The sequence below is a fragment of the Lonchura striata genome, chromosome 1A, assembly GCF_050655825.1.
Source record: "Lonchura striata isolate lonStrDom1 chromosome 1A, ASM5065582v1, whole genome shotgun sequence".
NCBI classification, from domain to species: domain Eukaryota; kingdom Metazoa; phylum Chordata; class Aves; order Passeriformes; family Estrildidae; genus Lonchura; species Lonchura striata.
Window position 1 is genome coordinate 56770391 of NC_140741.1, and position 26370 is coordinate 56796760.

General features: G+C 40.1%; 1 protein-coding gene across 4 annotated transcripts in view; it reads right to left on the reverse strand.

The window, feature by feature from the left end:
- EEA1 (early endosome antigen 1) overlaps nt 1–26370 on the reverse strand; it is a 334518-nt gene that overhangs the window by 257474 nt on the left and 50674 nt on the right. Inside the window, exons 1-8 of one of the 4 annotated variants that reach the window (XM_085570233.1) lie at nt 19252–19330; nt 15865–15890; nt 11899–12006; nt 10518–10738; nt 9484–9706; nt 9282–9363; nt 8839–8938; nt 6415–6482 (exon numbers count right to left, since the gene is read on the reverse strand). The gene's annotated coding sequence lies outside the window, so the exon portion shown is untranslated. Of the gene's footprint in view, nt 1–6414; nt 6530–7868; nt 8020–8838; nt 8939–9281; nt 9364–9483; nt 9707–10517; nt 10739–11898; nt 12007–15864; nt 15891–19251; nt 19331–26370 lie in introns of those variants that run through there. The other 3 variants (XM_085570230.1, XM_085570232.1, XM_085570231.1) reach the window with 3 other exon arrangements.

Consider the following 26370-nt stretch of genomic DNA (forward strand, 5'->3'; position numbering starts at 1 on the left):
ACCACTACAATTTCCTGGAGAGATTGCAAACCAGTGATCCTCCCTGAAATTGTATACCATTGCTTACCCTCCACTAACCCAAAACACGAGGGCTGTGCGTTACCATAGGCTAGGGGACTTCCTCCACACAGTGTCTGTGCCACAGCAAGCCTAGGGACAGAGCTCTGACACATGCTGGGCATATTTAGCATGAGGCAGTAAAGATCAGGGGAAAATGTGCAGAAACGTAACAGAACAGGGCTGATCCTCATCATATCTAATATTTGGGTAGCTCTGCTAATTTTGATGAAAGCTAAGAAGGACTCAGCTATAGAACTGCAAGGTGAGAATTTTTAGACATTAAAGGTGTTTGAACTCTAGGGAGCCCAGAGAATGTAAAATCTACTGCTGGGCAGAGACTGCTTAAGGAAGTTAGAGGCCTGTTTTTAACACATCCTTAGGAAAGCTGGAAAGAATAATTGTCTTTGAATTTTTCCATTAACTGTCAGTTCTCTACACACCATTCTATCTCTACTTCTGGTTCTATTCATGTAGCTTTTGGAGCTGTGATGGCCTGAGAATATGACCAAGGCAATATTTGTAAGGGCAGGTCTTATTTTTATTAAATTAAAGGGACAGGAACAAGACAGATTTTCAGGCACATAAACTCACCTCCATGTCACTGAAAGTCAATGTGTTTGGAAGTGCGTCAGAGCTTTTTCTAGCTATACCTGTCTAGAAAAATATGACATTCCCCTTCAACACCCCTCTACTTGATCTGATGCTCAGCTTTATCCTTCCCCAGTAAAGCCTCCTCTGAGCCTATCTCCATTCTGACAGCACTCCCAGCCTTGTCTGGATGCACTGAGTTTTCATACCCTTATTTCCACCTATCTTCCCATTCTTCTCACCCTGTCCCACCACCTCTTCAAGGCCTCATTGAGCCAATCCTCTGGATCCCCTACTCTTAATACACTGAAGCTCCTTTGACAGGCCCCTGTCAGGCAGGAGCATTTCCACAAATCTTAGTCTTCTGCAAGGCAAAGCCACCAGAGAGGTTCTTATGCAGCCAGAGCAACTTTTTCTGCCAGGCACTGGATGATGGTGCTGTGCTGCTGACCACACTGCTGCAGCCATCAGGAGTATAAATAACCCTCAGAAATGGAGTTGCCTTCAGCTTTGATCATTTCAGCAATAGGGTTCAATCGCCTTCCTGGCACACAGTTGCAGGGACAAAGCCTGCAGGATGAAGCAGGGATGGGAATGAAAGGCTGAGTTTAGTAGGGTGAAGGAGGAAAGTGGTGAGGTGAGGTAGAGAAATGCTTAGGGTGCCCCTGCCTTGTAGAGAACACCAGGGGGTCAGGAAGGAGCATTCACAGTATCAAGGAAGCAGCCTGTGTACAACCAGCACTATTTTTTTCCTGCAGTTCATAATAACACAGTATTTTGTGAGCTTTGTCCACAGCTGCTGTGCAGAAAATACAGGAGCATTTTGCAATACTTTGAATGTAGTTGTGTCATAATGTTCTTCAGTTCTGCATGAAGTTAAAAGGCACAAGAACAGATTAGGACTCAGTTGAGTGAGGGGAGGGAAAAAAGGCAAAGGAAAGAAAATTGCCAAATACTTTCCTCAATGGGCCATCAAGAACTGAAGGGGCAGCCCACTGCAGACATGCACAGGTTGGCAGCACAGCGAGGACCCATCTGATACTGAGCTTCTGCAACTGAAGACTGAAGAAAGTCTCTTGAAATGAGGAGGAGGTGAGGGTGGGGCAGGAGAAGGAAGAACTTCTAGCAATTTACTGCAGAGCACTGAATCTCCTTATAGTCAAGTTTGGCTAAGGGAAAAGAGTGGTGAAGGAATACCTCAAATAGGATGAAAGGAGAAAAATAATGTCCCAGGTTTCTGTCTAGCATGGACTGTATAGACATTTGAGCTGCTGATGAATCAACATGAATCAGCCCTGTTATACTCCAGACCACAACCATGATGTAAATTGAGGTGATGGAGCAGCTGACTCAGAGGCATCTTGCACATCCTGGGTGAGGCACAGAGCTGGGGACAGCAAGCTATCAGCAATACCCAAATAAACTCATAAAGCCTGGGCAACAGGCCTAAGGCATTTTGCCCTCTCTAGTTCGAATAACTAGTATATATCATGCCAACAAATAATGTGCAATGGCTCCCTGCCTTCCTTCAAAAGAGCAAGTTCTCCTCCAGGATTGCTTTGTCTCACCAGTGACATCACTGAGACGTGAAGGTGCTGTGACTACAGCCTGGCTCACCCTGCTCAGAGGAGAAAGGGGCTGGTCAGTACATATTATCTTCTCCAACCTGGACATCTGGAAGCAGACCCACATGAGGCAGCAAACCACACAGCAAAATAATACAGAACATGTTATATTTACACTTTAGCATTCTGTGTCCTGTTTTTACTTTCATGCATTCTAAAAAGAATTTTATGCAGTTCTTTTAATTGATATTGTGCAGACTGCTAAAAAGCATGGTACTTCACTTTGAGCCCTGGACAAAGTGCTCCTTTTTTGGCCTTGGATCTCCTTGTGCAGTATGTTGTGGTCTTTTTGGATATCATCTCACTGGAAATTAGTAGGGGCTGACAGAGTTGGAATACCAGGGGGACACACCAGATGGATGGGAACCATGGACTTCAGCACTTTCTGTGATATCTGCATTACTGCAGAGTGGGGCTGCCTTCTCTTTTGCTCCCTCTGCATTTTGCACATGAGGCCACACACATGGAAAGGAAAAGGGCTCTCAGCAACAGCTTCAGGGCAAGGAAGAAGGAAACAGGTATATGTTCAACATCACTATACAACCTACTGCCACTACACTGTGGCCTCGACTCTGAGAGATGATACCAGAGCTTTCAAGGGTAGTCCCATACCACAGAAGGCACTGCCGGCTTTGTCACTGGCTATGGTAAGAACAGACATGAGTATCACAGAAAATTTGGCAGTGGTGCAGGTACAGAGTTACCTGCTGTTTGTACCTAGACATCACCCTTTCAGTTTTCACAACATTTGCAACTAACAAATTGTAACAAATCAAAATACAACAGTCTACATAGTGCTGTGTTTGCAGTTCTTACTTATGATAAGGCAGAAAATAATAAAGAAAATTTCCAATAGTGTTCTTCTTAATAAATAAAAAATGTGTGGATGTGATCTGTTTTTTACTATGTTGAGCATACCAAACACTCAGAGGGCCTCTATCTCTGTTGAACAGTTTTGATCTTGGCTTTGTATTTGTGCTGAATGAAATATGTGTAAATGCCTGACAGAGTAAAAGGATGCCTAAAACAGGACTTAAGCTTGACTCATAGAACCACAAAATAATTAAGGCTGGAAGGGACCTCTGGAGCTCACCTCGTCCAACACCCTGCTCCAAGTAGATCCACTGCCAACACCATATCTGGTCACTTGATCAACTTTGCCTTTGCTTTCACAGCACTTTCCTGGGACTGAGGCTTTGGTAGCAATGATGCTTTTGCCAGCTGAAGCCATTCCTACTCCACCTCCAGTCCTGGTTCTCACTGTGTCCTCCCAGCACAAACGTTTGTGTAGTCTCCTAAGGAAGTGAATCAGCTGAAATGTAATCTGTACTGCCAGTATCATAATATTTTTTCCTATCCAGAACAATTCCCCAGTCCAACATATTCTGTAGTCATACTCACAACCATGGTGGAGGAAGAGCCAGACAAGGACAAGCAGCCAAGAGGATGAAGGGAAAGGAGGAGGAAAGAGCAATGAAAATGCCTGCCTGAGCCAAAGCTGCAGATTAATGAATTCCGTGGTAATAACAACCCTCAGATAAGCAAGATTAATTCCTGTTCAAGTCCCTTCACCACTACAATTTCCTTTTCAGGGGTGGGGCAGGGTGATCAAGTATTGCTTATTGAATATTTGCACACACATGAACTTGTTGGGAAAACTCTATCAAATGTATAGGAACCAGGTGAGTCTGTACACGTGTCAGAAAGAAGAAACAGGCAGGAAAGCTGACCTGAACAGAAGAAGGAAAGAAATAAAATTTTCCACCAGGAATAGCCAGACTGTCTGAGCTACAGAATCTGGGATGTGTCCACCCAATATTTTGTGGAAAGGCATTTGCTTCAGAATTAGATCAAGCCCGAACAAAGCTGGAATGAACTAACTTACCTTCATTCCAGCTTTCCCATCTTCACAGTATTTCCATATTTGCCAAAAGGACTCAAAACATTATTTAAAATTACTGACAAGAAGATCAATCACTGTCCAAAACAATCTGAGGAAATTCCAGACAAGGACTAAATTGCTGAAAATTAAGGCAATTGATCCTCATTAGTGCTACTGTCAGCGTAAAAAAAAAAAAATTAAAATACTTGATTAATTCCATCTAGCAACAGGTATTTAATGCAGACACCTGAGTCAGAAACCAGATCACACTAGTCTCTCTGTGTAATCCATGAAGAGTAGCAGCTCCTCCTGAAGATAATTCACTGTAACATCTAACTTACCATTTCTGTATAAGCGCATTGGCGGTCAAAACTGCCCTCCAAGCAATACTCAAACACTCATGCTCATCATCAACTAGTGAGAGGCCTGATGCACTGTCCTGTCACTTTTTATTTCAACCTCAGTCTCTCATTTCTATTGGTCAGAGTTCAAAATGCAATTTGAAAACCAAATACAGACTGAACTAAAACTTCAGACACCAAAAAGTAACTTACTAAAATCAATCCAAAACTGAAGCTTGAAATAATATTTTAAACAACATAATGACATTGATTTGTCCAGAATTAAAGATAATACTCCTACCCAGAGTATAATATTCCTATATAGATTCAGCTGAAGTCTCCAAATAGTCCTGACTTTCATCGTCACATCATTAAATGTATCCTTATAAATACTTTCAGTCCAACCAAAAGTGGAAGTAGCAATAAGTCCTGGCTCCTAACTGTCAAAAATCCTAACTCATTTGCCCACATGTACCTCAGAACAGAAGGTACCAAAAAGCCACCTTAAGAGTAAGGAGTGGCTTTAGCTAGAACCCTGTGCCAAACCTTTAGCCTCTGTCTACAGTTCTGTCACTGATTACAGGTTCAGACTGATGGGTGACTTGAAGAGCCACAGCCCACAGATCAAAGATAGCCAAGTTGGCAACAGACACAATGCACGTACTGTATGCACCCTGACATAAACCAAACTGTACTGACAATACCTCTCACAATTAATATCAAGGGCAGAGCTACATTCCTTTTTAAACAGAATACAGTATTCAAAATCAAGATATTCCCTTCCTAAAGTGTTAAGAATAACTTAACTTTCCAGGATTGATTCTAAGGACAAGACCTGTATAATCAAGGAAAGGGAAAATGTCCTAATTTCAATTCCTGCTAAATCCCATCCCACAAATTACTGCCTTATTCAGAAAGCCAAACTCACCCTGCTAATTATAAATTATTCTCTTCCAATTAGGTAATGGAAATAATAACAAATGTCTTAAGTAACTCATCACATCTAAATAGCACAGCTTGTATTATGGATACCAAGTATTCCATACCACAAAAATACTCCAGGAATATGAACAAGGAAAGTGCAGTCTGTCTGCATGAACTCTGCAAGTGGAAAAGGTTACTGACCAAAACGTAGATAATTAAAAATTATTTGGGACTAATCTGAAATGTAGTTAATATATCATCATTCACAAGCATTCTACATGTGACTCATTCTAAGTGTGTTAATTTATTTTAAAGATGTTGTATGTGCTGTTTTTGCCTTTGTACAAGATTTTACAAATGGGTAGTTAAAGTGAGCTCTGCAAGACCAGTGAGTGGAATATTTCTGACTACTCTAAATGCATGCAAAGGGGAAGACCAGACTGAAAGCAGATTACACTGATTTTATACATGTCCCCGAGTGTCATGTACAGTCTGCACAGTGACTTTTAAGTGCCACATGATTATTATGTAGAAGCAAGCTAATCTTTGGTGTATATTAGCTTGAAGCTTTCAAACAGCATAATATCTTTTCATGTTACTAGTCCTGAATACAAAGAAAAATTTAATAAAAACTCCAATTAGGAGCACTCCTGGATATGAATATGCTCAACAGGGTTTTGCAATTTGATATCCAAGAGCTGCATATTTATCTTAGAAAATTCTGGCAGCTAGCTAGTGAGGTTACAGCAGGGCAGCGACACATGAAGGCAATCTTCATTCTGCTCCCTGGCTAGCAGATTATTTGTAATAGTTCATGGATGAAAGGACAGGAGAATGATACCAAAACTCTGCTTTTGCAGTACAGTATTAAAATACTCTTGTGTGCTCATAAGCAGAACTACAGTTACCATATAAGAGCAGGAATTAAGAGGGAGGATGAAAGATTAGTTCCCCCTTCTGATAAGGGGGAATGGCCAGTGATTCAGACACTCACCTCTAGTCACTCATCTGACTTCAATTTCTTGCCAGGTCAAGAGACCCACTCACTGATTGTGCCTTCTCCTGTAAAATGGCAATAGCAGAACATCATGGGCAGGGCAGAAGGAAGCCTGGAGACAGAGAGGTGTTGAAATGCTATGAGTATAGCCAGAGGTGTAACAGAGAGGATTTGTTTACTTAAAGCAAGGGCTGGTTGCTTTAAGATGCAATGGTTCTGCTCCACCACTTTCTCCCCTTCCTTGTCTGTTTCCCCTTTCCCACACACACACAGCTTCAGCTCCTCTCTTGTGTAACTTACGATGCTCTACAATAAAGCCAATTCAACTAACTAAGCAGTAAAAAACCTATGCTTTTCTTTTGTTTTGAAATTATTTTATTATTTAGTGCTGCCAAGTTAAATCAGGTTAGATATAGATGCAGTTAGATCTAGAGACAGTGAAGAGGACATCTGGAATTATGCAGCCTGAAGAGGGAGGAACTGAGCATGGGAGAGCAGGAGGATCTTCCTTCTTCAATAATTCACTGGACTGAGAGCTATAGCATGTAACTGCCCCTGGGTGACAGACCACTCAGGTGCACAGGGACAGAGAAAAGGAGCAGCTGCTCTTTGCTAGGAGTGGAGATCAAAGCCTCACCCAGCATAGGCACCCAGAGCTCCAAGAGACACCCAGAGATTGACAAGGAGCTCATAAACACATAATCGAGCTGGAACTTGATATAATCCTTTTTTGAAGAAGACTGAAACAGTAGCAGACCAAAAATACAGGCAGGGAAGTTTACTGCCAGCTAAGACAAATACTTTCTTTCCCCAACCAGAGAAGTTATTAAGTCGTGGCTTCAATTGACTGCACAGCGCTACCCTACCAGATTTGATACTGTTATTCAGTTTGTTTGCAAATAATATCATCTTTCTAATCTATTTTGCTTTCACTACACGCTTCAAGAACAGCTGTGCATTTAAATAAGGGTGTACCAAGTGGCCATCTTCAGCAAGAGAAAGCTTTGGATCTGTGCAGTAGAACTTAGTAAAGATTATTGGTTGACTAGATGCCTTTGCATCCAGTGGGGCCCAAGAGAACATCCAGTGCCACATTAAAATATGTTGTTAGTTTTGGAATAATGTTCCAGAAAATTATAACCACGGTGTTAGCAGAGTAATAGCACATACTGCTCTTACATCTTTCCCCTGGGAAACATAAGGCTGTCTTGCTTTGATGCACAGAGACTTTCTCAATCTGAAGCACACCATGCACCTTGCTGGGGGACTCAGGAATATTCTTCTGATTACCACTGAAACCATCAGTAAGAGGGCAGTGATATATACCTACAATGCTCCATCATTCTCCTAAGTCTAGATGAGACCTAGGTGAATACAGTTAAAAAGCATGACCAGAAACATGCAGAAGCAGCAAGGACCATCATGAGGCTGTTGGCACCACCCCTGCCCACCTTCCACTTGCTAGCCTGCATGACTAAGCCTTCATTTAATGCAGGATCCCTTGGGAGCCAGTGTCAGCACACATTTGGAGCACAGCCTGTACCCACGACTCTGGTTCTGTGGTCAGGTGTCCTAATTCCTCTGCTGCCAGGTTGCTATGGACTGACACAAATTACATTATTAATGCCTGGCTATAGCTGTTGGAAGCAGTGAACCAGTTTTATTAAGCAGATAAATGCACCACCTTGAAGAAGAATGCATATTTTACCTTTCACAGTACTTTCCCTGCAGTATTTATCCCTGTAGTAGTGAATTACACTGCATGAAGAAGACAATCAGATCATAAAACCTGTATATATTCCTACACAGTGTGATTAACAGAGAAAGGAAATTGCTATTGCTCACACCTGCTATATACATTTTTCCAGATGCTCAGAAAGAACAGTGGTTATGTTTTTTCTCACTTTCAAAAGATAAAGAAGAATATCATCTGTCAAGCTTCAAGAGTAGATCAACAAGCCTCAGGTGAATTTCAAAATAGCAGAATTCAAAGGGCAGAGAGCACACCTAGCAATATGTGCTGCAAAATTCCCAGTACATTAGAAGTGCAATAAATAAATGATCATAACAATAAATCTGTCTTGCATGTAAATAACAATTCACCTTGATGTTTAAATATAGCAAGCAATATTTCCCACTGTACATCTGTTTTGATGCATCTATAAGGCCAAATCATGAAGTGCTGTTCTGATGATCCTAACATCATGGTGCAAGAAACGGCACATAAAAACTAGGTAAGGAGAATTTAGGAAACTGAAATAAATAAAAATATACTCCTGGGAAATTAAAACAACACAAAGTAAATGTGTTCATGACAGTTCATAGAAGACTCAAGGGAATCTATTAGCTGTTTAAAAATTATATAGAAAGGATAACTGGCATCACCCAGTTTTAGGCGCCACATAAGCAAGTAATTCTCACCATATCCAGCAGAGAGGGAGAAGTTCCTTCACTGCCTCATTAGGTCTCTCCAAACTCAGGTGGTTTTGGTTGCCTTGTCCATGGTCTCACTCTCTGCTACCTATGGAAACAGTTTAGACAGCTTTGTTGGCTGATGTTGTGGCTGAGGCCACAGGATTCATCAGCTGGGCTGCCTCAGACACCATGAATGCTTGCCCTAAACATCTAATGCAGGCAAAAAAAAAAAATCTTTTCTTCCTTATCTAATACTGCATTAATCTGACAGTCTTTATTCATACATTATTTCTCAAACAAAAGGTTTTGAAATTAATTTAGCTGGTTTCATTTGGGCTTTTTTTGTTTGTGTGTTTTCTGAAGATCAATATAATTTAAACATACCCAATGCAAAAAACAGTCTAGTAATACAAAAAGCAGGATGAAATACATCTGTAAAAGGTAGTTACATTTTCCCTTGACACAGTAGCCTACAGGATCCTAGGTGGTTACTTCTTCCCACAAGGCAGCTGAAGAAACTTCAGAAACTTTCTAGAGAAAAGAAGACAAAATCCAAGGTCTATATATTTTTTTAATACCTAGATAATTTCCAGATATGTGTTTAACTCATTGTATTTCAGAAACTTTTCATTTGATTATAGCTCTTCTTACCAAAATTCCATTTTCTGCCTTCTTCCAAAGGTTTGGTTGTTTTACTGGCACATTGAAAAACCCTGATGGAAGTAGGACAAGGTAGTCTCACAGTGCTGAAGCTGGCTGGTCTGCAGTGTCCTAGGCTGCCTCCTCCACTGGGGCTGAGCATACAGCTCTAACTCATGTCTCCCAGACCATCACAAACATCGCTATCTAAAACCCAAACGCTCATTCCTCCAATCTGTGGAAATATATAGAAACAAATGCACAGATTAATGTTCAGACTTGTAGCTTAAACTATACACATAGTTATAGAAACAAAATATGCTGCCACCAAAAAAATGCAGCCAAAGAGGAAAGACAAGGAAACTGGAGAGGTCAGGAGGACCAGAGTGGACAGCACATTGCACAGAAGCAGTAAGAATACAATGGCCCTCCTTCCCCTCCTGCTTTACAGCTGGGTTAGGTTACTTTTACTTTTACAGACTCACTTTCTAGAGTTCTGTACTCCTCTCATTGGTGGGAATACCAAAATCCAGCAAAACAAAACAGATGCTCAGGTAATGGCCTAAGCAGGTACACATGAAGGTTAAGGGTTTCTATGCTCTTTAGAGCAAGGACAGGTGGCAACACAGAGCTGAGTAGAAATACAAGCCCTTCTGAGCACTACTCAGTTCAATCCTGCCCAAACCAGCTAAATTTTCTGGATGTCACTTTCTGCTAGGTATCACCTAAACCTGTACAGCATTATCCCTTTTACTTTTCATGTCCATTCCCTTATCAGTCACACACTCTTCACTTATTCATAACAATGTGGTTTGGAAAAAAGCATTTCTTCTTATTTGGTATTTTTCCAACTCTGTGCCATTCCTATTCCACTAATACTTGGTCCAAGAAAAAATATTCAGCAGAACATATAGTGTGTATCCAGCAGAAGCTGCTGTGTAGTGTTCTCTGTCAAAGAGAGAAGAGCAGCTAAAGACAGAACTGCAGCTCAGACTGTTATTCCTGAACTCAGGCAACTAAAACAAGAGTTTTCATCACCAGCTTACCATCATTACTGCAAAGAACACCAATTTCTTTTTTAGTTTTTCAACGGATACCACTTTGATTGTCTGGTTTTGCATATAAATGTACCCAGTGTAGATGTTCCATGGTTTTAATCCATTCTCTAGGACATTCTTTTTTTCTTCCAAGGCATCCTGGTTTTTTGTCTTTTCACAGTGTTCCAATTAGGAATGCTTTTTCTTAATTCTGTATTTCTATAATGCATCTAGAGTAAAAAAAAAATAAAAAATAAATAAAGCAAGTCCTGTAAGCATGAAAACCCAAACTGGCACCAAATTAAAGTAAAAAGCTTTTAAAATGCTTCTAAAAATGCTTTTAAAATGCTTCTAAATTTTCTTTCAAGACAGAAAAAAGATTACAATGTTTGTCTTGGCATGCCATGTTCCCTTTGAAATACTGAGACTATTCTTGATATGTTCTTGTTTTCCTTGTATTTTATTTTAACAAGATGTGTCCTTTGGGAATGCATCATGAGTCCCTTTTCATAGGTTGGCTCTGTCATCTAACTGTGGCATCTCTCCAGTGCCAAGTATGCAATGTATATTTTTGTTAAATGTTATTTAAGTGAGGTTAAGAAATTTTCACAGACCTACGCAAGTCTCACAGACTTTGACACCAGATGTGTTATCTAGTGGTAACCCCAGAAAAAAAAAAAAAAAGTGTTTTTTGCAGGAAAGCCAGGTAAACAAGTGTTAGAGCTGTTGAAATAACATGAAAACCTTCTTGAAACAGACTCACTGAATTCAATACAGTTCTCAGTTATGAGTTGTTCAGAAATGTCACAAGTCCTAACACCTCTTCTAACAGAATGCTGCAAAAAGCAGTTTCAAAACCTTGACATGGGAGATAAAGGAATGTGGACACATGGATGGAAGGAGAAAAATGTGTTGATAAAAATGCATGCACTTGATCAGAAAACAGTGACAATGTGACTTTAAAAACTTAAAAAAATCTAAATTTTTAAAAAATCTAAATTCCACAGCACCATGATTTTTAAGCCAGTATCAGGATCCTTTGAAGGGCCAAACTGTTAAGCTTACAGTGACTGGGCTGTCTGTACCAGTCACAAATCACAGATGTTGAGCAGTCCATGCAATCCATTGGTCAAATACAACTGTAATGACTGCTTCAAGGCTTTCTCAAGCTTAAATGTTTTCATGGATACTGGACAAGAGAAACAAAGAGCTACATAGGCTGTTTGGAACAAATCGTTACATTGGTCCTCACAGATCCTTTCAGTTGTGGATACAGTTTAGATGCTAAAATTTTCCTAATGTCTAAAACAAATTCAAAATAAAATTAGTCTGCACTAGCAGAAAATTAAAACACTGTCAGGGATGCTTCAGGACATTCAGTGAATATTACAGGCAAACCATTCATCCAGCTTGCTGGCAGCTTATGTTCAAATCCATTATTGACACTCTTCTATTTTTCCATAGTACAGTACTTGAGGATCTCCTGAAGAAAAAAGACCTGAAAAAACAACAAAAAAAATTACTTCTGGAGCGGTTATGATTTCCACTTAAAGCTTCAAACAATCTAGTTTCTCTTTTCTTTTCTTATTGCTTGATGCAAATATAGCACAAAGTACTGTAATGCAAAACTATATTCTCAGTTTCCCTTTGATACAGCTTTCCAGACATCCACAGCATATGTAAATCGTGTGAGTTTTCTTGCTTGTCAGGTCCAAGTTCAGACTGTCTTGGAATTTTGAAATATTTATTAGAGAATTGTATTGTCTTATTGCATCCCTCCCAAGCTTAGTCTTCATTTCTCTTTTTTCCCCCTCTTTTTCCCCAAATAAACAAAAATTAATAGTTATTGTTCCTATTCATGAAGAGGATGAATTCCAGGGTTATGTGATATGGCAGGTAAACAGAAAAACTATCCTTCTTGTGCAAGCCATACATACATTATGCTAAACTTGGTGTAGAGATAGCAAACCTCACAAGTTCTTGGCAACCCAGATTCATCACTGCTTGCAGATAGAATGAGATGACTGGCGGTGGTAGGAAGGCTGATAAGAAGAGGGGGTTTTTCAATTTTTAATTACACTTGGTAATTCATTGCAGAAATTAAGCCTAATATGTTGAGTTGTTTCATGGCTGTGAAGATGTTTCACATGGCCTGCACTGCCCTTGACAGCAGGTGGGGTTTTGGATAAACAGCATCAGGAAGCAGCTAGCAAAAGACAAAAGAAACACTCTTGGAAAAATTATGTTGGAATTTGAGCAACATGTTTTCCAGGCAGCTCAGCTCCTAAGAGAAACACAGATTATTTCAGTTCAAAAGCATTTTTTTCCAACTGAGGAAAAATCCCAGAGATAAAAAACTACACAGCAGTAATGCTTGGCCAAAAGGGTTTGAGCTACTCTAATATTTGTGTGATACATATCAGCCACTGTTTCAGCTTTAGCATCTGAAGACTCAGTGTTAGACTTCAGCCTGAAAAAGAAAGGAAATGAGGAATATCCCACAGAAATACTGCTTTCAATATGGGCTCCTCCTGGGAGCACTCTGACCTGGGTCCTGCCATCCCTCTCACCACTGCATGTTGCAGAGAGACAGCAATGCAAGTGTGCAAAGGCAAGATTCAGCTGCTGTGAGAACCACTCCTGGATGGGTACAGATCTAAGACCTGTTTTCAATCTGCAGGGTTGCTTTCAGTGCATCCCTGTTCTTAAGGGATTCAGATGTTTGGGACCCCAGACACTCATTTGAAAGGCTGCCTGCAGAGAGAGACGGGATGAGGAAAAACTGACAGTAGCTTCATTGTGCAGGTGCAGCATGATTATTATCCATCTCCAAAGAAAACAGGGCTTTCTCAGACCAGTTTCAGATTTCTGGATGAGTTTCCACTGGAATTATCTCCAGCACAAAGCTCACTATCATCTACTTTGAATGTGAGTCACGCACACACATACAGAACCATGTACAGATAATATAACTATTTTAAAAGAGGTCAAAAATAAAGAGACCACAAAAGTCCTCTTTAGAATGAATGGAAGAGAAAAAACCATATCTAGCAGATGAAAATTTCACCAGTTAATGCACTTCTGGAAGACATTCAACCCTGTGATGTGCAGCATATAAGAACCAAAACAAAACTTACATAACATTGCATTACATTGACATAGTTTTCTAGGTAGAGGCACTGGCTGGAATCCATATAAACATATCCATGGAAAAATAATATCTCATCCACATGTACAAGATTTACCAAATAAGAAGAGGTATCACAGCACTTGGCAATTATCACGACATGCACTTCATAAAGTGTAGCTATGAAGAATATCCACTGTTTCCTAATAGGAAATAGCTAATATGGGAGAGAGTTTTATTCAATTGTTTCCTGCCTTGCAAGGAAACAATTTTATCCCATGGATACTACACAACACACCCCTCAAAAGTCTAGGCTTGGTAGCACTCCATATTTTGATGAAACACCAGGACATATTTCACGTTGTCCTAATCCTTACTTTGCTCCATGTAAAGCTATTTTGGAAGCATTTAAGTCTCAATGTCCAAAATAGAAACTTTAATTAACATCTCAGATATGAAGACTATTTTTAAAAGAGTTATGGTGCAGCTCTTATCCTGCTAAGCAAAAATTCAAAACATTCAATCTGCATGTTAAACATTACAAAACAGAAAGTGTCACCAGCATCCTCATTTATAAGCATGTGTAAGTATTCTTGTTTTTGATAATTAAGAACTAAGCAAAACCTTGCCATGAGATGTGTCATCAAACTTGTATAGTTGCACAACACCTTGAAAAAAAGACATAAATAAACCCAGCCTTTGCTGAGAATTTAGAAGCATTGCTTCCATTATATTTCAGGGTCTGTATACTTTTTTAAAAGGCTTCTGAATCAGATCTTAATGACTTCAACATAAACCCTTGATAAAAGGGTTGAGCATTCTTCTCTTCTTTTCATATTTTTCCTCATGTGGTAAAACAAAAGGCATGAAATTATTCCAGAAACCTTGATCCAAATAGATAAAAGGAAGGAACTGAAGGAGTGCCTGATAATACAATAGACTCAATGTAAAATAAATTTTATTTCCCTAGCCTTTGATTGCTCCTATTCAATCCAGATACTTATGCTTCTTCTGGCCCTCTTGCTACCAGAGCAACCTGCCCAAAGAATTCTCTCAAGCTGTGTCTGTACTGTGGGAACCAGCAGTGTTTTGTAAATGTCAGGTGGAGGCATATCTGGCATGTCTTATCTTGACCTGGGGTGATATCAAGAGCCTGAGCCACTTGTTGGCATCCAGCTTACAAGGAAGGAAGGAAAGGTACACAAATTTATTTCTCTTAATTTTTCATCCTGCAAAAAGGAGAGAATGTAGGTGGACACAGTGGGAGGGCATCACAATGTGGTCCAGTAGGTGCTCCCATTTACACCTTGGGAGAAACCGTACAAGGAAATAAGCAATAAAATTAATCCTTAATAGTGGTACTTATCCATGATTTTGTACATCTTTAAAGCACTAATCACTCTACAAAGTTACAGGCAAAAATATAACTAAATTTCTGTCCACACAACCTTTTTATGAAGACACATAGTGATAGGACAAGGGGGAATGGCTTTAAACTGAAAGAGGGTGTGTTTAGACTGCATAGTAAGAAGAAAGTCTTTACTGTGAGGATGATGAGGCAGTGGAACAAGTTGCACAGAGAAGTTGTGGATGTTCATCCCTGGAAGTGTGCTCAAGGCCAGGTTGGATGGGGCTCTGAGAACCACAGTCAAATGGAATGTATTCCTGCCCACAATAGTGGGGTTGGAAGCAGATGATCTGTCTCTTCCAACACAAAGTATTCTATGATTATGACATCTTTACTAGCAATTGAATAATTCCTAAGTTGCAAAATTACTTAAAAAAAAAAAAAAAAAAGAAATCAAAAGAGACTCAAAAGAGACTCACTCCAAGATAACAGAAATCACAACTTCTACACTTGTAACATCAGGCTGAGCAACTAAAGGAAAAAATGGCATGATGGTGGCTCTGAGAAAACAGCTTTAGTGTCCAAAGCAGCAACAAAACTGCACCAGGAGGAATCATTAGGAACACAGACACATCAATTTTGGAAATCACTGAGACTTATCACAGCAAAATATTATTCAGAACTGCATGATTATAAATGAAGTTTTCATAGGCATTTAGGAAATTACATTCTAGCTAATTCGTAAAATTGGTTAGATCCAAAGATACTTTCCTTATTTCAAGACATGAAAGATGAAGTGGTAAGTGTGCCACCAAGCACCTTTGTTCTTTGTCAAATCAGGAGCACAGTCCACAGAAAAGGAGTGTGCGTGCTTCACTTACCAAGAAATGTCTTGATGCATCTCAAGCTGTAAAGGGAAAAAAATTTAAAGTTCCTTATATATGTCTGAAGTAGAAAAAAATATCAGAACTCCCTAAACATACTAGACAACCTGTCCAAATCTCTGCAAAAATCAACTATTTTATGAATAGAAGGCCCTTCACTTCAAAATGGCACTTAATTTATTTCAATGAAGCCACTACAACTGTGGGAGGAAAAGTATACAAAAACATTTACAGTTGGAGATGCCTGAGATGCCTGAGATTAAAAGTTCCCAGGAAAAGTCCAAAAAGGGCTGGCAAAGCCAGGTCCTCAAAATTGCTAATGTAATGCTAGCAGCAATTCTATTATTACATAATGGATTTTACAGGTATTCAGCCATTATTTTTTCAGGAAGAATTGGAACAATTTACTGTCTTGTGAAAGTTCCAGATGTGGAAGAATGTTAATTAAACAACAATTTTCAGCTCTATAATTCTGATTTCAGTCATGACTGACTAATTACCCAGCTATATCCATTGAAAGCCAACTGTTATCTTACAGAAAGTTATTGAAACCATTTAAAAAATATCTCTATTTGCTCAGCCAATCTAAATATCAGATTTGTTTTTTTCCAGAATCATAGAAGTTGATTTAAATTCTTTTCCTGGAACTGAAAATCAATGCTGTGCAAGCACAGTATTAAACATGGTTTAATGTCAGAGCAAGAATTACACCACAATCAGCAAAAGGCTCTTGTAATACTGCAGTCAAGCCAATTGTGTATTGTCCCTTTCCAAGATCTCCACTGTTCAGAACCTTTTCAGATTTGTAAGACATTCCTGTTTGACATGTTTCAAAAACAGTGTTATATTGCATAGCTCTTCACTATTATTAAATTTATCCTTTTTTAATGAAGAGACATAGAAACTTCTGCTCTAAATTGTGTGTTATAAGCATAACTCCATAATTTGAGGCAGCTAAAGACTCCCAAAGGCCACCATTGCCCCTTAACCTGGGTGGATTCTCTTCCCACATAGTCCTCCCTAGTTTCTTTTCTTGTTCTGCTCTGAATATGAACATTTTAAAATAACTAATAACTTTTACAGAGTTTATATTCAAGAGAAACTTGGTGATTTTCTGCCATGAAAAAACATTAACTACAAAATTCAATGTAGCTTCTGAAATGAATGTAACTGTCGTTACAATATATCACTGTATTTCCCTTTTCCCTTCCACTCCCTTTCCTCTCTCCAAACCACTCTTAATCACACTGTTGATTTACCTTACCACTGTGAAACTCTTTTAAGAGTGAATTTCACAAAGTACATTCACACAAATTTTTGTCATGCTACCTACTCCATCCAGATGCAATGCAATCTATTTTTACAGCATCTGGAAGTGGGTTGAGATTAGGTCAGTTGGTTAGAGCTTAGTGCTAATAATGCCACGGGTGTGGGTTCACTTAAGAGCTGGACTTGAGGATTCCCCTCTGTCCCTTCCAACTCAGAATATTCTGTGATATTAAAGTGAGTGAACAGCTGTTAGTGACAGATGACACAAAACTATGTCTGTCTTTATTCTTCATGCTGTCAGTCTGATAATACTACTCTGATTGCATTGAAGTTATATTAAATTACTACCTGTTACCACATCCTAAAACTTGCATAGCTAAGGTTTATGAGCTGCTACATGCAGCATCTTTGAGTTCTGAAGCCTCTTCTCACCAAAAACCTGCAAAACCTTCTCAGGAATTTCATACACAGAAAGCAGAGGCAGATGGGATGAGCTGGGCAAATATACTTGGCAGGATTAATGAACTAATAGATCCAAAGATACAAAAATGTAAATTAATTTTCTTTTTTCTATATTAGAGCCATAGATTTCAGGTCAATACTTCATGGATAGACTTAGTCTAGTTCTTCATGGATAGACTTCCTCCACCTGCCCTTTATTTAGAGAAAATACTTACTATCATTCAAAAATAACAACTGATCTTCCTTGTCATAATTTCAGGGATAGATAACAGCTTCTATGAACAGGACAGAAGCACCAAGCATGTTTGTTAATCTCAAATCATAGTCATTACTTATCCTGATATTGGTTTTTATTCACATACTGACTCTGCTTCTTGCTTACAGTAAATCTTTGGTCCTACTTTTGTCTGTGCACTTACTGATTCTGCTGGCTCTGACACTTTGGCACTCTGTCCTGCTCCACCTTCTCCCCTGAGTTTCCTTCCTCTCCTCCCTCTAATGATTGGTTTCCCTAAACTCCATTCATTATAGAGGTCAGGAACAGACATCATCCCAGCCACATGGAAAAGTGTTTCCTTTACCCGTTTTAGGATAATCTCTGTTCCAGATGTTTACAAGCATTACCTGGTTGTGAATTGCTAGTGAGCATTTGCTCTAAAATAGGCAACAGAGTGTAAGAGTATTAAATTGCAAAACACTGAGAGAAATAGCAGAAATTGCCATGTTGGTTGTTACAGCTGCTTGCCACACCTATAATTAGCATTATCTCACATTCCCATTCAATTATGGTTTTTTTTTTTTAGTTCTGAATACTTCACCAGATCTCCATCTCTGTAGTTTAAATTTTCCATCTGGACATCTGCTTTGAGGCAGTATCAGTCATAATGGAGCAACAATGTGTAAAAATGAATCTGAATAAAAGTCTGCTTTGCCTACATTTTGTTCATGTTAAAGAACAGGTTAACTTTTTCTTTGGGAGCTCTTATATCCCCATATTTGGAGATGGAAGTTTGAAGCTTAGCAGGGAATAGCCTGGTGTAAGAGAACTTTTTCTCACATACATGGGAGGAGAGGAGACATGGAGGAGGGTAGCCTGGGAGAGGAATATTAAGGATTGAGTTTTGGAGCAGTAAAAAGGTCAGTCAGAGTGAAGAGAAAAAAGATGTCTGCACAAGGCAGAGGGATCAAAGCCCTCTAAGATGTGGTCCCCTTCAGAGGAGACATCTCACAATTCTGCTGTAGCAAACATGATGCAGGCAAACTCTCGACACCCTGGGGAGGGCACACAGGAAGGGTGGGTCCATGTCCAGTTTAACCTAAAGGCTTCAGATGGCTCACACAGATACTGGTATCCATATAATTACCATCTTGGTACAGATGCCTCTTAAGTGTTTAAAAATCTCATTAAGTAGGGCTTATACTGTGAAATATTTTATATTCCTCTTAAGCCCTGTGAAGTGGCACACAACAAACCGGTCACAGAAAAAAAATCTGAGACTACAGAAAAAACCAAGAAAATCATGTAGTTCTATGCATCGCCCTATCTTCATTTCCCCTGAAATACAATATCTTTTCTTTACAAGAGAGTTTTTCAGGAATTTTCAGCATGCATGATGCAGGAATACATACCAGTGGTTTGCAAAGACCCCGTACCTCATTCGATGCACGCCAGATCTTACACAGAGATACCTTCCAGAGAGCACTATTGGCTCTTCAGGCTTACTTCTTTTTCTGCAGAAGTTGTAAAGCATGTGTTAAAGTAGATTTATATCTTCCAGAACAGAAAGGATCATTACACAGCTGAATACTTCCAAGAATAAATTGATTCTATATTTGTCTCTGCCACAGACTTCCACAAAAGGTGCTTCATGGACCTGTGTTCTTTCAGAGATGTGTACAGCTCCTTACTACATGTAAAGAGTGAAGTGCCTGTGCTTAATAAATCCCTTGACTATGCTTGTTTTTCAGCCTGTCTGCTGTCTTGTCCACACATACCTCAACTAGAAGCCTGAACCTCTGCTACTCAGAACACAGGCCAACCAGAAGACTCAGAAGTGGAGATGTCTGAACTGACATGTCCTGACTCCCAAAAATATGGGAAGAAGTCAGAGTCTGCAAATACTTCAGCTCCACATCTAGAAAGAGCAGCTACACTGAGATCCAGATACTTCTCCTGAAGAAAGCATTTAATTATTTACTCCTTTTCGTAAACCTGGACAGCCATTGCATGTGAGACCTCCTGTAGCTAAACCACACTTTCTCTTCTTTGTCAGGGCCCTAGGTGCACCAAGATTCTTTAATGGTCTTGATGAAACTCACCTGGGGCTTCTGCCACCACCCTGGGTGGGTCTAGGACTTCATTTCAACTCAGTCCAGAGTCATAAGTCCCTGAGCTAGAGATGCCACAGGAGTGCCAGCCTCTAGCCCTGCCTCTTGCCAGGACCTCAGATCCACACTGCAGTTTTGTCTCCAGCCCTGTCTCTGGCCTCATCTCCTTGTGTTCCCAAATGGATACCCTGGATGAATTCTGGATCTGGGTCATCATTCCTCCAGTCTGGAGCTGTTGATGGAGCTTGGTGCCAGCACCTAGGTATGCCCATCATGTTTGGGTTTCATTGGAAAGCACCCCATTGGTTAGGGCACAGCCTAAAGTGGAGTGACTGTCAGCCCTGAGGTCCCTGTCCCACAAAGGAGAACGCTGCTAAGGAGTAATAGCCTACATTTGGGTTCACTCACAATATACTCAGTCTTCAGCTAAGAAATTGGTCAAGCTGTGACAAAAAATCATTCTCCAGAACACCGGGTAAGACAAGCACTGCCCAAGTCCTGTCTCTCCTGGACACAGGGTATATGTAAATTAAAATCCTGTTTTCTTGTTCTTCTGTTTTATAACTACTGTTCACTTACAGGAATCACTGCTGACTCTAAATCTGTGGGAGCCAATGTTCCTCATTCATCTCCCACACACCTCCCCTTTTTGAAGAGTATGAAGTATCACTAAAGCACCTTTTACAAAATGCTTTGGCAGTGCAGCAGATCCCTCCAACCCCAAGCACCTTTTCCTTTCAGAAATTATATTTGAGTTGGACACTGACACATATAAAAAGCACTCTCTTGAGTGCCATCTGTCAATGAGACTTCAGCCAGGCTATAAAATAAGGGCACTGACAAACACATGCCAAAACACAATGTACATCAGTTTGAGCATCTACAAAAAACATTCCCTGTGATATAACCAGGTCAGAAATCCTATATGATTCCTCAGCCTCTTTTGCATCAGCCTCCTATCAGAGTTGGCATTCAGTGTTGGCTTTCCACCTTTTTCCATCCGTCATCTTTGAAAAAGAATTTTATCTGCCTCTGCCAGTTTTAACACCAGAGTCAAGATGCTGAGTGGCCACAACAAGTGCAAACCCTGTGATGTAGTTTGAAGTAAACAGAGACAACGTTTTCCTGGAAAAATATATCCAAAGCAGATGTAAGCCCCCTGAACCTAAAGCATGAGTCTACAATAGGACCGGTGATAGGAAAAAGGCCTGATAATTGGGATGGAGGATGCTCACCCCAGCTCTGCTACTAACATGCTGTATGACCTTGAGTTATTTCTCTCTCTGGTGACCTCTGTCCTTTTGATCACCTTGGCCATTCTAGTTAGAAAGTTAATGCTTTCCCCAGGTACCTCATTTGACTAATACTATCGCCATTCCCAGCACATTTAGGTGGTGCAATCGCCTCCAGTGAGATGGTACATTCCTGCACGGTGAGTCCACACCAGGCAAATATGCACAGCTTGGTGGTGATGTGATGGCTGGCTCTTGGAAAGTGAGGTATGCATTCTTGGCAGCGGCAGCAGTGGTTTCTGACTCCGTGCTGCCGAATGGGCAAGTGCAGGAGGAGGTGTAAGGGCATCTGACATCTGCCAAAATATCTGCTTCCCATCCTCTCGCAGGTAAAGACAGCAGGCTGGATTTTTTTGTGTGTACCACTACGACACAGCTGCAGCACTGCCAGAAGGTTCCAGCTGGGGACACCTGCTGTGGCTGACTGAGCCAGTACAAGCCTGAAGACAAGGCCACTGCTGTGGAGAAAGACCAGTCCGTCCCTGCAGCACGTCACTGGACTTGTGAGACAAGGGCAAATTCACCTGGCACTGGACCAGGAATGAAGGCATCCCCTGGCCCTGCAGGGTAAGATCCCATGTTCAGCCGTGAAACCCTGAAAAAGACAATTCTCAGGGAGATGCAGCAAGTGTGGGGGGAGCAGGGGAAGGCCCAAGGGTAGCCTCCAGTAACCTCAGCAACAGAGCAGTGTGAGGAGATACTGAAATGGCTACTAGGGACAGCAGGCAGTAAAGCAACAGAGCTAATCAGCACATGTGACTAATGATCTCGATTGCCGAATACATTTCCAAAAATCCCATGGGAAGAGCTTAGAAATAACGTTTGTACTGAAGATTGTGCCTATTTCTCTGTCTCTTCTGACTGCACAGAATGCTTCATTTTATTTGTATTCTTAATACTATGTGAGCAAATAAGGAGTCATGAAGCAGAACAACTAAAAACTGCCTCTGCAGAGACATTTATTACCCATACCATTTTCTGCACTAGTTTCATGAGGAGCCATCACTGGAAAAAGAGACAAATTATGAGGTTGGCACTTAGAGGTCCCAAGACCTTTCTTCTGTGAAACTAACAATGTTAGTGAGAGAATATGATCTACAGTGACATGTCTCTGGCCATCATTACATCAGGAGTTCAGGGTACAGAGAAGGGATGAAGATAAGTAAAGGAAACAGTTCTAATCTGAGATTTTAGGCTATATGGTATAAAATTAACCAGTAAAAACAAAATGGGCAAGTAATTATAGTACACTCTTCCAGTGTATTACTTTGCTTTATCTCAAAATTTCTCTTTCCTAAAGTACATACTTTAGATATTTGAAGATTTGTAGCTTCTCTTATCTCCTGTTTTGATTAGCGACTTTAATAATAGCATTATAATAAATAGTCAAAAAGAGAAGACAAACTGGGAATTCAACCACTAATCCCAAAATAGAAAAGGAAAAATGTTAGTCTTGTTTCCTGACATGAACGGTCCCAGGAGGAAAGATAGCATGCTGAAAAAAAGAGAAAAGCCTCTTCCTTCTGTGACATCTCTCAGATTTTTTCCATTTTTTTCAGACCAAAATATTGTCAAAATCAAATCCTTCTCCCCAACACTTTTGCATTAAAATAGCATTTTCTAGTGGAACACTTCTGTCAAAATGTCATGACCAACTCTATTCAGCAACTTCTGTTGCCATGGAGATTTTATCAAGGTTATAAATGCAGCATTAGAAATAATATTTTCTCAGCCAAGCTCTTCCTTGCTTATCCAGCAAAGGAGTTTCTCAAATCCTTGCTCCCAAGAGCATTCACCTGCAAGGAGGGAGGGGTAGGACAGGCGGAAGTGGAGGTCGCAACACTTCTCAGGAAAGTTGAGTCATTTAAGACATACCTAGCCTACTTAAAACAGTTATTCCTGGCTTTATTTTTTTAATTTATCTTCCTTTCTAGATAAACATATCTGGGAATCTCTAGGCTCTGAGTACATGTTTGATAACGTTTTCCTCTAAAGGTAACAAACCAAACTGTCCATGCCTACATCTGCCTTTTAAGCTATGCCGCCTTCTTTTTCCTTTGGAAAGAAAAAAATTGATCCTGTCTTTTTATGGTTTCAGTTTATATTGTCTCTATCTCTGTCTATTTTTAGGATCAAGGAATGGCAGTCAGCAGATAGCTGTTGATACCCGGCAGTGCTGAGGCTCCAAGGACAGTAATTAAACTGTATTTGTTAATAGTGCTTCCAATTTGAACCTTTGAAGCACAGATCACACCCATCTAGACATGGGTAATTTAAGTTTCTCAGACAATGACATTATTTAGTCTGTGTTTGTACACATGGATATACACACCTCTTTACTCAAGTAACAGTCACTGGCTGCATCACCCCATGTCTGATAAAACCAATGAAGAAGGGTGTTTAAAGCAGTATCCTTTATAACCCTTAGAAAAATTACTCTGAGACATGTCTGTAACATGAGACAGACCCACATTCTGCTTTCATTCATTAAGAGGGCTGCCTTTTTGAATCCAGACATCCCTCACTCCTTATCTTTATTGACAGTGTAGTTTTCATTAAGCTCCCTGATTACCAGCTCCAAAACTAGATCCTCTCCACCTATCAGAGAAATGTCCTCACTATTCCCTGCCGTAAATGCACCCAGCCCCACTTTTTCTGGTATACAAACCTTCAACAATATGGTAAACTCTTCTCTAAGGCTACAGGAAACAGACACAGAAGTGCCATGGGACGTTAGGCACTCATCCAGTATGAATTCACTCTGCTGGTTCAAATGCAATAAAAGATTTTTTTTTAATTAATTTTGACCTGGCAGATTTTATGTCAGATCAAGTACTGCCCATTGTTGCACAGCTCCTCTAAAATGTGACTAAACACACAAAACCAATATCCACAGCAGAATGCATTCAACAGGAATGGGATCATGTGCCCATCCATTACCTGGCTCAGGTTTGTTACCCTGTGTGATCCATATAGGGATATGTTGGGCAGGAACAGTCATAGTTCCAAGGCTCTGGGAGGAATTCACAATCCATACAGAAGTGAAAGATTCTCCCCTGGATTGTGGGTTTATGATTGAGTCTGTGGAGACTCCTATTTAAGCCAGAAACACTTTTGGTTTGCTCTCCTCATAAGGGTACAGGAAGGGCCCACACCCCAGCAATGCAGACTAGCTGGCTGTACCTTGAGAGCTTGGCACCAGTCCTCTGAAGTAGAGCAGTTTCCTCATCCTAATGAGAGGTGGACTGGACCACTCCTTGGTGACAGTATCTGAACTCTTCAGAGCAGAATATTTACAATGATTAACAGAGTCTGTCATTCCATTTACAAAGCTATTGATGATAGGTTTATGACTCCTTAAACATGTCTTTAGGTTGGAGAATTTTTAGCCACTTGTGGTTTTGCAACTTTCCCAACCTTTGACCATGCTATGCTTAAGCAATTCAATAAAAATTACTGTATCAGCAACACTTGCAGACAGGAAGTAGGAAATAACCAGTGTGCTTTCAATACCTTAGTGATCAATAGGGGAATAAAAACTTTAATCTGCACACAGTGCAAACCTAGAATGCTCTCAAAGTGGCCTTATTGAAAAAAGATGGTTAAAGAGTAATTCTGCAGGATGCCTTATATAAGTCCAAGGAGGCAGCAAGGAAGCAAGGAAAGGGCTCTGCTCTCACTAGGGAAGATGGAAAATTTGAGACCACAGTTTCACGATAACTGATTTTCAGCAAAAACGTCCCATCCTAGAGTTCCATCTTCATCTCCCATTGAAGGCCAAGCAGGTCCTTCACAACGTCATTGTGAAACACCACACCTGCACTACCACTCCTGAAACCCTACTGTGTTCTCTACAAAAGAGCCCGTCAGAGTTTTAAAAAAAGCAAAGGTTAATTTTCACAATGGATTAGTTCCTTGATCTGGCTCATGACTTCTGCACTGGCTAACTGAAGGACTAGCTCCTTGCAGTGCAGGGGAAGGAAAGAGTATATGGAGGCAAGGAGAAGGACGCAGAAACCCTCTTATCTGTCACTGCCACAAAATGCCTGATATTGTGGAACCACTGCCTAAAGTCCCAGTCCCTAAGAAGTCTAACCTCTTGAAGTCTAACCAACATCCAAGAAAATAAATCAGGTCATGTTGTGCTGATGGGTTTGAATGCAGCACCCTGATACACCACTTCACACTGCTGTGTATGTCTGTTTGGTAAAGAATCCTTCAATTTATAATGAGTTTGGCAATTGTCTTTTAACTAAGACTCTTCCTTTGTAAAACAAAAAAAATCCAAACCTCTCTCTCTTCTATGTTACAAATACTTACAATGACATGGGAAATGCCAAGGAAAAATACTATGAGACATTAACAGATACTTCAGAGGAGTTCGGACACAAGGGAAAAGTGGACGATAAAAATCCCTAAGTATGTTTCAAGAAGCAGCAATAACAAACTCGTAAAACATCTAATTGTTTTAGGAAACCAGCAAAGTGATTGACATGCTCTTCAATCTCATCTAGGAAATTCATCTTCTATCACCTAAATCTAAGAAAAACAAATAGCTAAAATGCATGTATAACTCTTCCTTAAGTCACCAAACTACTGGGCAGTAGTTTATCATCATCCAATGTAGCTGAATGTAGATGATAACTTCTGATGTGGGATTTCTAACCCCAAAGTAGGTCATGTTACTAAAGCCAAGGAAAAGAGAAGATTTTTATGCACAGATCTCTGCCACATCTTTATTGTAGAAATAAATACAGCCTTCAGTTTTATGTATCTGTACTCAAAAAGGGAGCCAATAAAATTCAGGAAATCAATCTTCAGTGTTTCCCAATAAAAGCTATCTGCTTGTTTAGATCTGTTTGTCAGGTTTTGTAGGCCAGTTAAAAATAATCAGTGAGATTAAAGTGTAAAAGAGAGAGCTTGACCTTTTGCATGTCCTGTGCATTAAACTTTTTTAACATTCCTTCTTGACCTCCATTCTGGAGTAGCCTCATTAGTATAGTTTACAAATCTTTAATTCACCTTGTCAATATTATCAGAAGTTATCTTCTTTACTTTGCCACCTACTACCTGCTCAGAGAAAGCACAAACCTGGCACAGTTACAATAAACCAGTTCAGGGATGTGAGTTGCATTCATACCTATGCTGACAA